The sequence below is a fragment of the Rana temporaria genome, chromosome 1 (genome assembly GCF_905171775.1).
Source record: "Rana temporaria chromosome 1, aRanTem1.1, whole genome shotgun sequence".
Classification (NCBI taxonomy): domain Eukaryota; kingdom Metazoa; phylum Chordata; class Amphibia; order Anura; family Ranidae; genus Rana; species Rana temporaria.
Window position 1 is genome coordinate 135,089,737 of NC_053489.1, and position 13,453 is coordinate 135,103,189.

At 41.7% G+C, this 13,453-nt stretch overlaps 1 protein-coding gene across 4 annotated transcripts in view; it reads left to right on the forward strand.

Annotated features, from left to right (window-relative positions):
* Positions 1-13,453, forward strand: part of FER (FER tyrosine kinase) — a 353,477-nt gene that overhangs the window by 18,593 nt on the left and 321,431 nt on the right. For all 4 annotated transcript variants that reach the window (XM_040343195.1, XM_040343168.1, XM_040343185.1 and 1 more), the window contains exon 2: positions 7,035-7,134. The gene's annotated coding sequence lies outside the window, so the exon portion shown is untranslated. The remainder of the gene's footprint in view (positions 1-7,034; positions 7,135-13,453) is intronic.

Below are 13,453 nucleotides of genomic sequence, written 5' to 3' on the forward strand. Positions count from 1 at the left end.
GCAGTGTGGAGGGTAAGACAGTGAGCAGTATGTACAGGAGAGGAGTGTGTAGGGTATGATAGTGGGCAGTATGCACAGGAGAGGAATGTGGAGGGTATGATAGCGAGCAGTATGTACAGCAGAGGAGTGTGGATGGTATGATAATGAGCAGTATGTACAGAAGAAGAGTGGGGAGGATATGACAGTGGGCAGTATGTATAGGAGAGGTGTGTGGAGAGTGCGATAGGGGGCACTATGTACAGGAGAGAAGTGTGGAGAGTGGGATAGTGGGCACTATGTACAGGAGACGAGTGTATGGCAGTGAGCAGTATGTACAGAAGAAGAGTGGGGAGGATATGACAGTGGGCAGTATGTACAGGAGAGGAGTGTGGAGAGTGGGATAGTGGGCACTATGTACAGGAGAGAAGTGTGGAGGGTATGACAGTGAGCAGTATGTACAGGAGAGGAATGTGGAGGGTATGATAGCGAGCAGTATGTACAGCAGAGGAGTGTGGATGGTATGATAATGAGCAGTATGTACAGAAGAAGAGTGGGGAGGATATGACAGTGGGCAGTATGTACAGGAGAGGAGAGTGGGATAGTGGGCACTATGTACAGGAGAGAAGTGTGGAGGGTATGACAGTGAGCAGTATGTACAGGAGAGGAATGTGGAGGGTATGATAGCGAGCAGTATGTACAGCAGAGGAGTGTGGATGGTATGATAATGAGCAGTATGTACAGAAGAAGAGTGGGGAGGATATGACAGTGGGCAGTATGTACAGGAGAGGAGAGTGGGATAGTGGGCACTATGTACAGGAGAGAAGTGTGGAGGGTATGACAGTGAGCAGTATGTACAGGAGAGGAATGTGGAGAGTATGTACAGGTGAGGAGGATGAAGGAATCTGGGAAGGAAAAATGTAAAGGTTTGTGGAAGGATGTTTAGGAAATGCGTAGTGGTTAAGCGGTACATACATTGAAATCTATATCTATATTGAAATTACGCCAATTAAGCAGAGACCAGCCATAGTCGATCTATGTATGGGCTAGCTGGTTTTACACAAGTCAATCTATTATCTGACTTTTCCCAAAACAATCAGTGCTGCCAGCTATAGTTGGCAACACTGATCATTGTATTCACAGGCAGAACACAATAACACTGCAGGAGTGATTCCCCCATCCACAGGTCAGCAGATGAGAGGGTGTGGGGGACAGGCTGGGGAGAGATACTAGGCAGTCCCTGGGAAGGCCCTGGCTAGTATCAGAGCCAGATACACACAGGTTACATACGCCACAATCGTTAGAGCGAGAGCAATAATTCTAGCACTTGACCTCCTCTGTAACTCTAAACATGTAACCTGTAAAAAAAAAGTTAAAGCATCGCTTAGGACAGTGGTCATCACCCCTGTCCTCAGGGCCCACTAACAGGCCAGGTTTGCAAGATAACTGAAATACATCACAGGTGATCTCATTTGCTGCTCAGTGATTGCAGTATTCTAGTCTGCATCTCCCCAAGGTAAGGCCTCATTCACACAGGCGGACTCCGTTGCTACGCATGTCCGTTTTCAATAGATCTTACCCGATCCGATCGGCCATGGGCTCATGGGCACGTTTTATGTTATTAAGGGACACTCTGATGGGCAAATTTTATGTAAAGGGGCACTCTGATGGGCACAACAAAACTTTTGTTAATACTCATATACTGCAATAGTGTGTTAAGAAAAAGGATTTCTGAGATTGTATATATATCACATAAACAATATTATGAAGCATATGTGCCCACTCTTTGTGAGTCCATTGCTAATAGTCCTTGTAATTTCTCTAATGTGCAGTTCTTTCTTAGGAGTAATCTTCACAATATATAGCTATTTGTCTGCTCAAATGCTGGTGGTGATTCTCTTTGATTTCCCCTATGGTTTTGTACTCACCAAAATGTAGTACTTTAAAAGCATTGGATATATCCACTTATACGCATCGGTTCTCCTCCTCTGGTGTGTGGTGATGATCCGTTTGCTCGTCCGTCTGTAAAGCTTGGCAGTCATGCATGATCAGGCTCAAAAATCCCTTCGTAAGTCCCGGGTCTTACGAAGGGATTTTTGAGCCTGATCAATTTGGAGCCATATTCCTGAGTGAGCAGAGGCAGCAGCCTTTATGACAAGCGCTACTTATTTTAATTTTCTGTAAGCATGAGCGGGTAGCAGGGGTTTTATTGCTTAAATAAAATAGTTTTACACTATGGAAAGTCTCTTTTGCCTCCCTGCATGACTGCCAAGCTTTACAGACGGACGAGCAAACGGATCATCACCACACACCAGAGGAGGAGAACCGATGCGTATAAGTGGATATATCCAATGCTTTTAAAGTACTACATTTTGGTGAGTACAAAACCATAGGGGAAATCAAAGAGAATCACCACCAGCATTTGAGCAGACAAATAGCTATATATTGTGAAGATTACTCCTAAGAAAGAACTGCACATTAGAGAAATTACAAGGACTATTAGCAATGGACTCACAAAGAGTGGGCACATATGCTTCATAATATTGTTTATGTGATATATATACAATCTCAGAAATCCTTTTTCTTAACACACTATTGCAGTATATGAGTATTAGGCTCATCGGCCTTTTTTAGCGCTGTTAATGTTTTGTTAATTTTTTAATAACACATCGTTTTTATGTCAATATTTTTATAATAGCTGCTTTTCCACTGCATAAAACATTTATATACTTAACGCACTTTCCATTGAGCGCTGGGATCAGAATAATCCGCAGGTTTTTTCTGATAAATTTTCTTCAAAACTTTTGTTAAGGTGCAAGCTGATGGGTATTTTTTTAATGTGTACGCTGATGGGCATATTTTATGTTAAGAATCAGGTTTTGTTGTGCCTATCAGAGTGCCCCCTTCTTAACATAAAATGTGCCCATCAGGGTGCCCCTTAACATAAAATGTACCCATCAGCGTGACCCTTATTTTATGTTAAGGGGCACAATGATGAGCACAATTTATGTTAAGGGGCACTGTGATGGGGACACCTGATGTAAAGGTGCGATGTGATGGGGACACCTGAGGTAAAGGGGCACTGTGATGGGGACACCTGACCTGATGTAAAGGGGCACTGTGATGGTTAATTTATGCAATTTTCTGTATCCCTTCTTTATTATTTAACTAAACTGTTAAATTTTACGAAATGGGGGGGGGGGTGGGGGAACAAATAAAAAAAATCGTCCCAAAATATCGGCCACAAAAATCGGTATTGTAAATCGGCCATCGGCCGCCCCGATTTCTAAATATCGGCATCGGCCATAGAAAAACCCATATCGGTCGACCTCTAGTTAATTGTGCAGCTCTTATGACTTTCTATTTTCTGTGGTTTACAACTTTTAAGCATTGTCTTTGCTTAGAATACAGCACTTTAACCTCTTGCCGACCAGCCACCATTGTTTATACGGCGGCAGGCTGGCACGGGTGCGCAAGCTGCTGTAGGTGTATATCGGCCGATTTTAGGTGTAGGGGTGCGCGCAATGCCGGAGCTGATGAGCGTGGCTGCGATGTCCGTTGGCCACCCGCGATCGCTCCATAGAGAGCCAGAACTGCGATCTGTGTATGTAAACAAACAGATCCCTGTTCGTAGTGATCAGTAACAGCGTTTTCTCACTGTACTCTGGCAGTCCCCCCCCACAGTTAGAAATGCCTCCCTAGGACACACTTAACCACTTGATCGCCCCCTAGTGTTAACCCCTTCCCTGCCAGTGACATTTATACAGTAATCATGGCTATTTTTAGCACGGATTGCTGTATTAAAGTCATTGGTCCCAAAAAAGTGTTGCGTGTCCGATCTGTCCATCGCAATGTCGCAGTCCTGCTAAAAAACACTGATCACTGCCATTACTAGTAAAGAAAAAAAAAAAGCCATAAATATATCTCCGATTTTGTAGACGCTTTTAACTTTTGCGCAAACCAATATACGCTTAAGTAAAAAAAAAAATTGCCACCAAAAGAAAGATCTATTTGTGGGGGAAAGAAAGACAAAAATGGGTTTGGCTACAACATCACACAACTGCCAGTTAAAGCGACGCAAAAAATGGCTTGGTTAGGAAGTGGGTTAATCAGGGCTCGACAAATCCAGGTCGCCATGGCGACTAGAAATGGGGTCCTGGCGACTTGGCTTGGAAGGGGGGCAAAATTTTTTTTTGTGAGCTGTCCCCATCTGGTGGTGAGCCGTTGGTATTACAAGTTATTACCACCAGATATGTAAGCTGGCGCCATCTGGTGGTGGCCATTGGTATTACAAGTTAAACATTACAAGTTAAACAGCAATTCTAATGTCATTTTTCACTGCCATCTTCTTCCCTCTAATTAGAACCCCCAAACATTATATATATTTTTTATCCTAACACCCTAGAGAATAAAATGGCGATTGTTGCAATACTTTCTGTCACACCGTATTTGCGCAGCGGTCTAACAAGCGCAATTGTTTGGGCAAAAATTACACTTTTTTTTCTTAAAAAATAAGACAACAGTAAAGTTATCCCCATTTTTTTTTTTTTATATTGTGAAAGATAATGTTACGATGAGTAAATTCATACCCAACATGTCACGCTTCAAAATTGCGTCCGCTCGTGGAATGCCGACAAACTTTTACCCTTTAAAATCTTCATAGGCGATGTTTAAAAAAATCTACAGGTTGCATGTTTTGAGTTAGAGGAGGTATAGGGCTAGAATTATTGCTCTCGCTCTACCAATCGCGGCGATACCTCACATGTGTGGTTTGAACACCGTTTACATATGCGGGTGCTGCTCACGTATGTGTTCGCTTCTGCGCGCAAGCTCGTCGGGACGGGGCGCGTTTTCTGGCTCCTAACTTTTTTAGCTGGCTCCTAGATTCCAAGCAAATTTGTCAAACCCTGGGGTAAATCCTTTCCGGGGCTTAAGTGGTTAATTTTACAACCAGTAATGTTTCAACACATGCTTTGCTTAGTAGCTCTGGTGGTATCTCTCCTGCACCACAGTGTAATACCTCTTCATAGCATCCTAGGTAGATGGTGCACTAGTCTGTTACTACAGAGGTTTTGGGTGTTTTTTTAAGATGTCTTGTACTTGCCTAGCTGTACTTGGCGTGTAGTGTTGCAGAAAGCTTAGAATATGACCCAAGTCCATTTTCATGTCATGCATTGCACTTTTGGTAGCTTCTATCCTGTACCCTAGTGTTAGACCTCTTCCGTTACTTCCTGTGTGGATGGTGTGATCATGTTACTGTTACTTTATGTAGTGTGTGTGTGTGTGTGTGTGTTCCTTCTCTTTTTTTTTTAAGTTTTTTTTTATGTTGAAATCTTTGTGCATGTCTTGGTTTATGATCAGTTTTTTTTTTTTTTATAGTTTTTTGAGGCCTCATAACAAGATTCTTGTCTAACTGCAAGCTGATTATTCAGCTGTTAATGGCTGACAGTAAGGCCTGATTCGCACCTATGCATTTTTAGTGCTTTTTTGCATTTTGCAGATTTGCACTACAGTCCATTTAACATGGGTTTCCTATGGAACACATTCTGTAGTACAAATCTGCAAAAAATGCATAGGTGTGAAATGGTTCCTATCTGAATCATACAGAAACACGGTCCGTGTTACTGTGCAATTCCTTTTGTGGTGAGATTTTCAGCCTATTCATTTGAATGGGCTGAAATCGCACTGTATTGCAGCAAAAGTGGGGCATGATGTGCACTGTATCACATGGTACGGCGATATCATACGCACTGCATTTGAAATCTTCGTTTGGGGTATCGTTAGGATTATATTGATACCTGCAGCAGATTGCACACCTAGTGCGTTTAGAACTGAGTGCTGGAAGTTTTCATAGAATGCGCTTATCCCGCACTGCCTTAAGTGTGAACGAGCTCTAATCTTAATGACCTAATGCATATAAATACTGTTTTATTCCCCCACATATACTGGTGCATTGATCAGTTCCAGAGGAATTTCGGTAGAGCCCAGTGTTTCCTTAAAGTGGTTGTAAAGTCCAAAAAAATATAAAAAATTAACCTGCAAGACAAAGGCACAATGAGCTAGTATGCATCGCATACTACTAGCTCATTATGAAATGCTTACCTTAGATTGAAGCTGTTGCAGGGGTTTCCGCACACCACTGTGACGGGCGACATGTCTTCTGAAGCTATTTTGTATTTAATAAATTTAACTTGGTAATTTTTGATAAACTACATACATGTGTCCTGTGACAGCAGCTTTCCTTTGACTAGTATTTTCAGTCACCTTCTCTCTTTTGTATTATTACATATGCTGCAGGGACTTATTGAGTTGCCATATTTCTATCATTTTTAATCTATCGTTGACCATTTTACCTCTTTATTAGCAATAAAAACTGCTCACTGTATAAATGTCACTGGTCCCAAAAAAGTGTCCGATGTAATGTCGCAGTCCCGCTAAAAATCGCTGATTACCGTCTTTACTAGTAAAAAAAAAAAAAAAAATTGTCTGTTTTTATTTGTTTATAGCGCAAATAATAAAAACCCCAGAGGTAATCAAATACCAGCAAAAGAAAGCTTTATTTGTGGGGAAAAAGAAGTCAATTTTATTTGGGTACAACGTCGATAAAAACTGTCAGGGGTTGCAATCCTTCATTGTATCCATCCCACTGGAAATCATATGAGATAAAATACTGCATGTTTTCATGAGTAAAATACATTTTGTTGAAATAACTTGTTCTTTTTTTTTTTTTTAGTAGAGTTTTTTTTTTTTGTGAGTAATTTTTTCTCGGATTTTAAGAGGAAATAACTTTGTGAATTGAGATCAGGGTTAGGCTTTTATCCTTTTATAAAGAATCTACATTTATGCTAAAGAGATAAAAAACATATTTATTATAATACGGTTTTGTGTGGAACTACACTTGATATGTATCGCGAACAGTAGCGAGGTTTGTAAATCTCAAGCATGGCCTGTTTTTTCCACTCGCGCATCTTTCATCAGTTCCTTGTATTGTGTATGTGTAGCCTGGAGCAAGGCACTGTGAACGGATGTTACTGACACTTGCATTCCTCTGCCTTCAGAAAGGAATTCCATGCAAACAGAAGTTTGTATCCGACAGCTTCAAGTTTCTTCTGGGCCGTAACATTCCAGCTTCAGCATGCAAGGAAATGAATAAAGCAGGTAATGTTCTGTTACTGCAGTCAGTAGATCTATCATTTGTCACTGACATTGCTTTACAAGTGGTATCACAAAAATATGTTTCTTCTTTAATTTGTAGATATTTTAATTTGCAAAGTTAGAGAATATAGAAAAACTTAATTTAACTCCTGTGTGGCTGTTGACAAAAAAGAACAGAGGAATAACTTACACATATATATATATATTTTTTAATATTAACCACTTGCAGACCAGCCGCCTCAGTTATACTGCTGCAGGGCGGCTCTTTTGTGCGTATAACATTTTATGTAATAGATGCAGTGGAAGCGCATGGCGATTGCTCCACAGGAAGGCAGAATGGGGATCTGCCAATGTAAAGGCGGATCCCCATTCTGTCAGGGAAGTACAGTGTGATCGTCTGTTCCTAGGGATTAGGAACTGCGATCTCTCTCTGTACTCCCAGTCAGTCCACCCCCCCCCCCACAGTTAGAAACACCTCACTAGGACACACTTAAAGGGTCACTAAAGGATTTATTTTTTTAGCTAAATAGCTTCCTTTACCTTACTGTAGTCCTGGTTTCATGTCCTCATTGTTTGTTTTTACTTTGATGTTGCTGTAAATCCTCTCTGTTCTGGACACTTCCTGGTTGTCTGTTTCCTGATCACCACAGTACTGGGAGATTTCTCACTGTGGTCACTAATCAAGGAGGTGTGATTACTGTGTGTCAGCACCAATCCAGTTGCGTTTTGCAAAACCGTCACTGCCCTCTATTGGCTCTCTGGCTCTGTACATCAGAGAACCAGGAAACACAGCACAAAACGAAACTAAACTGTAGGTACATTATATGATTGTTTTTTATGTATTTTTAATCATTTTTAAAAGGAATCAGTTAACTATTATGTCTATATACCCTGTGAACAGTCATTTCAGCTATTTTTTTTTTTCCTTTAGTGACCCTTTAACCCCTTAATCACTACTAGTGTTAACCCCTTCCCTGCCAGTGTCAATACAGTAATTGTTGCACTTTTATAGCACTGATGGCTGTATAAATGTCACTGGTCCCAAAAAAGTGTCCGATGCAATGTTGCAGTCCTACTAAAAACCGCTGATCGCCGCCTTTACTAGTAAAAAAAAATATATAAAAATGCCATAAATCCCCTTTTTTGTAGATGCTATAACTTTTGCGCAAACCAATCAATATACGCTTATTTCTTTTTTTTTTTTTTTTAATGCCCAAATTATGTAGAAAAATATAGTGGCCTAAACTGATAAAGATTTTTTTTTTGTTGCTATTTATTATAGGAAAATGTCTGTCCTTTTTTTTTTTTTGTTTATAGTGGACAAAATAAAAACGCCACCAAAAAAAAGCTCTGGAAAAAAGACAATTTTGTTTAGGTACACGGTCGTAAGACTGCGCAATTGTCAGTTAAAGTGACGCAGTGCTGTATAGCAAAAAATGGCCTGGTCATGAAGGAGGTAAATCCTTCCGGGACTGAAGTGGGTAATAACATTATTCTACAGAATTTATATAGCGCCAACAGTTTGCACAGCGCTTTTTCAATATAAAGTGAGACCGTACAATAAAATACAGGAGGGTTAAGAGGGCCCTGCTCATAAGCGCTTTCCAATCTGACGGGGAATTCCTGACGAGGAAAAAAAAGGATCCTGCGTTCTCTTTTTCCAGCAGTTTTTCCGTTGGAAAAAGTCTGATGGAGCATACAAACGGTCGGGATTCCCGACCAAAAGCTGTCATCAGACTTTTTCCAACAGGAAAGCCGATCGTGTGTACGGGGCATTAGACAGGCCTAGCTGATTCAAAAACTTCCTAGAGTGGTCAATTGTGCTAATGCAATCCAGGGCAAATTCTCACGAGAGCTGTGCTAAAGAGCACTTTCAGTGGAGTGGGAAAAGGTGTTCATAATGATATATCTAGAGACTTTAGACCACCTGACTTGGCTTAGCCCTGCCTCCCATGCAGCCCTAGATATTGATCCACTTCTCACTGATAACTATATAGATGAGTATTATTTAGACAAAAATGTTGATACATTGATCAAGCCACTAAGATCTTCCCCACTTAAAAAATAAATAAAAAATAAAAGTTGGAAATATCTAACCATTACCAATCCCAACTAGCCACATTGGGTTCCACATGTGTGGAAAAAAAATATTAACCAATAGCATATGTAAGTCCTGTGCACATAGTTAGTACAGGGGTATAAGGCTGGGTTCACACTGATGCGATGCTAGACATGCCATCTGTGTGATGCAAATTTAGCCATACAGTTGGTATAGCTGAAGTCGCATTTGAACCAAATTGGTGCAGGACTTTTTTTTTTTTGGTCTACATTGGAATCAGATGGCATGGGTGTTCAGACACATGGGATCCGATCCCACAGTTCACACTGCGTTCTGCAAAATTATTTGGCGGCGTCATTAACTCTACATTGATCACTGCAGTAGTTCGTAATGTCAGTGTGAAGTGCATGAGAGTCGGATACGATGTGGAAACCCGCACATGAATCGTGCTGGTTCCTGCATCGCAGTAGTGTGAGCCGAGACTAAAAGTTGTAAAGTAATGTTGATGCCTTTTATTCGCTACCTAAATAAATAAAGCCTTTGCTCACTAATAGGTTGATGCAAACAAAAGGTCTAAGCAAACCGCATGTATGGAAACATTTATATATGATTTTTAAACGCGTCATCACTGTGACAGCCAATCGGTGTTCATCTGACCAACAATCCTTTTAAATGGTAGGCTCCTACTTGTACACAACTAGCCTCTTGTACTCCTCTGTACAGAAGCCCTGATAGGAGGCGCCTTGCATGGGGACAGTCATTCGTTTTGTGCTGTGTATTATGTGTCTAGAATTCATTTTTGCTGCAGAGGAACACTGACAGGAAGAGAGCGTAGATAAATGACCTCATCAGTCTTTATGCACACTGGGAGTTTTCAATGCCCATAACTTTTTTCTTTTTTTTTTCTTCCTCTAAACACCCCTGCATGTTACCTGATTTTGTCCCATGTACACATAGGCGTTTAGAGACAGAATAAACAAACCTTTGCCAGCGCATCCAGGAGCAGCATTGTTTTGGCAACAAAATAGTTTGAAACGCATCTAAACACAAATTAACGCTACTTGCACTTGAGCATTAATTCAGTGGCCAGAATAAATGAGCTAATGATTTAACGCTCAAGCCCTTGATGTGCCTAAAATGTGCATAAATGTTTACAAGCACCAAGCGTTTTCTACCAGAACGGTGCTGCTGGGTGCAAAGGCGTCTAGAGAGCGAGCACAAATGTCCATTGTGCAAGAGGTCTTACTGTCCAATTGTAAAATGAGAGCAAGCAGGAGGCCTAGCTCTAATTGCTGTACAGAAAGTGAAGGCCACCAGACTGATTTTTTAGCTTTATTTTAGGTCTGTTTAAATCTCCATACTGATTAGACAAAAATACATATCCTTTTGGACATCTTATATTGTATTTTACCTGTATGTAGCCGTTTGCCTGGAGTTGAAATTCAAACTGCTGAAGTGCTTCCCCACTTAACGTGATTCTAAAATCTCTTCTCTACCAAAGAAACTAAAAATATGTTATACTCAAAGATGTTGCACAGGGGGATCTTGCCTCCTTTTGTGGCGTTCCCCCACCCTTCCTCTTCTGCATGTGCCCCCCTAGCAAGCCTATTGCTAGGGGGGCACACTCCCATAGGCACACACAGTTTGACTCAACCCCGCCCTCCTCACAGGGTTTGTTTGACAGCAGAAGCAGTTAATGATCCCCTCTGCTGTCTGTGTGCCTGTGAGAGCAGGGAGGGAGACCAGTTCTGCTGTAGATGAGCACTTAAGCAGGTAAGGCATTAAGTTTAAATAACCTTTTTGACTTTAGAACAGGGCGCTCAAACTGTCGGCCCACCAGCTGTTGCAAAACTTTGGGCAGTCAGGTTCCCTTTTTGTCTCCATTTTTGCTAAAGCAGCTCTGGCATCTCTTCTCCTTCGAATTCTTCTCCCTCCGGCGATGTCTTCATCCTCCGGTTTTTCTTCCTCTTAAAACCCATACCAGACCCTTTGATCTGGTATGCTCTGCTCTGGTATTATTTTTTTTCATTTTGGGGAGGGTTCACCTTCATCATGATCCGATTTGTGATGTGACTTCTATTCAAATCAATGGGCTCTCATAGGGAACCATTGTTTTTGAATAGAGGCAGAGAAACGCTGCTAAAAGCTTGCATGACAAAATGTACATTAACCACTTTCCGACTGCCCACAGCTCATATACTGCGGCAGGGCGCCCCGGCTCCTCATACTGACTTACCTGTACGTTGATCCATGCATGAGATATAGTGGGAGCATGCCCGTGGGTCCGGCTGACTCTTATGTCCCTCGGGCACCCGCAATCGCGGTACAGAATGGGAATCTGCCTATATAAACAAGGATAATTCCCGTTCTGACAGGGGACAGTACTGAGAGCTGCTGTTCCTAGTGATCAGAAACGGCAATCTCTGTGTTGTCCCAGTAAGCCCACCCCCCAACACAGTTAAAACACACCCAGGAAACGGTTACCCTTGCTCGGCCCCAGGAACACAGTTGACCCACATGGTCGCCGCCTAGCGTTAACCCCCTTTCCTGGCAGGGTAATTTTTACATTGATAATTTTTTTAGCACTGATCTCTGTAATGTCACTGGTCCCAAAAAAGATTTGTTTGTCGCAATGTTGCAGTCCCGCTAAAAATCGCAGTTCGCCGCCATTACTAGTAAAAACAATAAAAATATATGTCTAAATAAATCTATCCCATTGTTTGCAGACGCTATAACTTTTTATAACGCAAACCAATCAATATACGCCTTTTTTTTTTTTTTTTTTTTTTTTTTTAAGTGGTTAACGCCAATGCAAAAAGCTACTAAAAGCACGTTTTTACAGCTGCATTTTCCAGGCGTTGGTAGTGGCTTTGCAGCTCTTCAAATGACCTGTGTGCATGAGGCCCAAGGGACATCTGGCCTGGGTTTCTTTACACTGGATGTGTACCCACTAAGTGCTTATTTTCCAACAGCTATCGACTTGTTTTAATTGCCAGGCAATGACCATACTATTTAATGTGCTGCTTGGAATTATGGGAGGGGGATGTTTTTGGCTGGGTGCGTACAGGTTTTCACGTCCTATCCCTGCATGGGGTGTGTTTTCTCGAGCAGTAGCGTTTGGTTCAGTTTGAGACAGTACTTGGGGCATAGCTCCTAGCAATCTCCTAGTAGTGCGGTGCATCGTGCTGGTTGTTAGTTGTTCCATCTCTGGCAGCTACTGCTCTGCTGTGGGGTTTTGGCCTTTTTGGGGTTTTGCCTCTTCTGCATGGCCAGGTTACTCTCTCCTGTGAGATTCTGTGGGCTATTGCAGTGCCCTTTCTGTGGCAATGCTGTGGACCCTGATCCTTGCAGCTTGTCTGTCAATATAAATTGATCTATGGATTGTTAGGCTCCTTTTTACCCACTGATTGCACCCTTGGGGACTGTTGTTTTTTTTTTGTTTTTTTTTTTGAGCAATCTGTTCCCACGGATACTAGAGCTGCACGATTTTGGCTAAAATGAGAACCCCAGTTTTTTTTTTTTTTGCTTAGAATAAAGATCATAATTCTTTCACGATTCTCGCAGCGTAACATCATCTTTCAGATTTACAAAAAGATTGGGCTAACTTGATGTGTATTTTTTTCTTTTTTTTATATAAAGCGTTTGAAATACTGCTGCGCCAATACAGTGACATAAAATATTGCAACAACCTCTGTTTTATTCTCTAGGGTCTCGGCTAAAAAAATAGTCTTGAACTGCATTTTATATATCTCAAACCTGAAAATGAACTATTCAAAATCTTACACGTTAAATGTCTTTGCCCCCTAAACTTTGTCAGGTGAACTTTCCTTTCCGCTGGAAAACGGACGCCATTACTTATTTAGGTATCCAACTCCCTAGTAAACTTAAAGATCTGTATGAAAATAACGTCCTGTCGGAATTTAGACTTTATACAGCAAGATCTCCAGAGGTGGGATGCCCCTACCATCTCCTGGTTTAGTCGGGCCTCAATATTAAAAATTAAGGTACTCCCCCGCTTATTGTATAAACTACAGACCGTCCGATTCACTTGCCAGTTGCCACCCTCCTTTTTTACAGCTTTCAGGCGAATGTGCAGAACTTTTATCTGGGGGGGGGGGGGGGGGGTAAGGTGGCGTGAATAGGGTGGACAAAGTTTGTACTGCCTAAGTCGGGGGGCAGAATTGGACTCTCGGACCTGCAGAGGTATTACTGGGCGGTTCTCCTGACCAGGGTAGTGGACTGGAGACTTCATGCCAACCACAA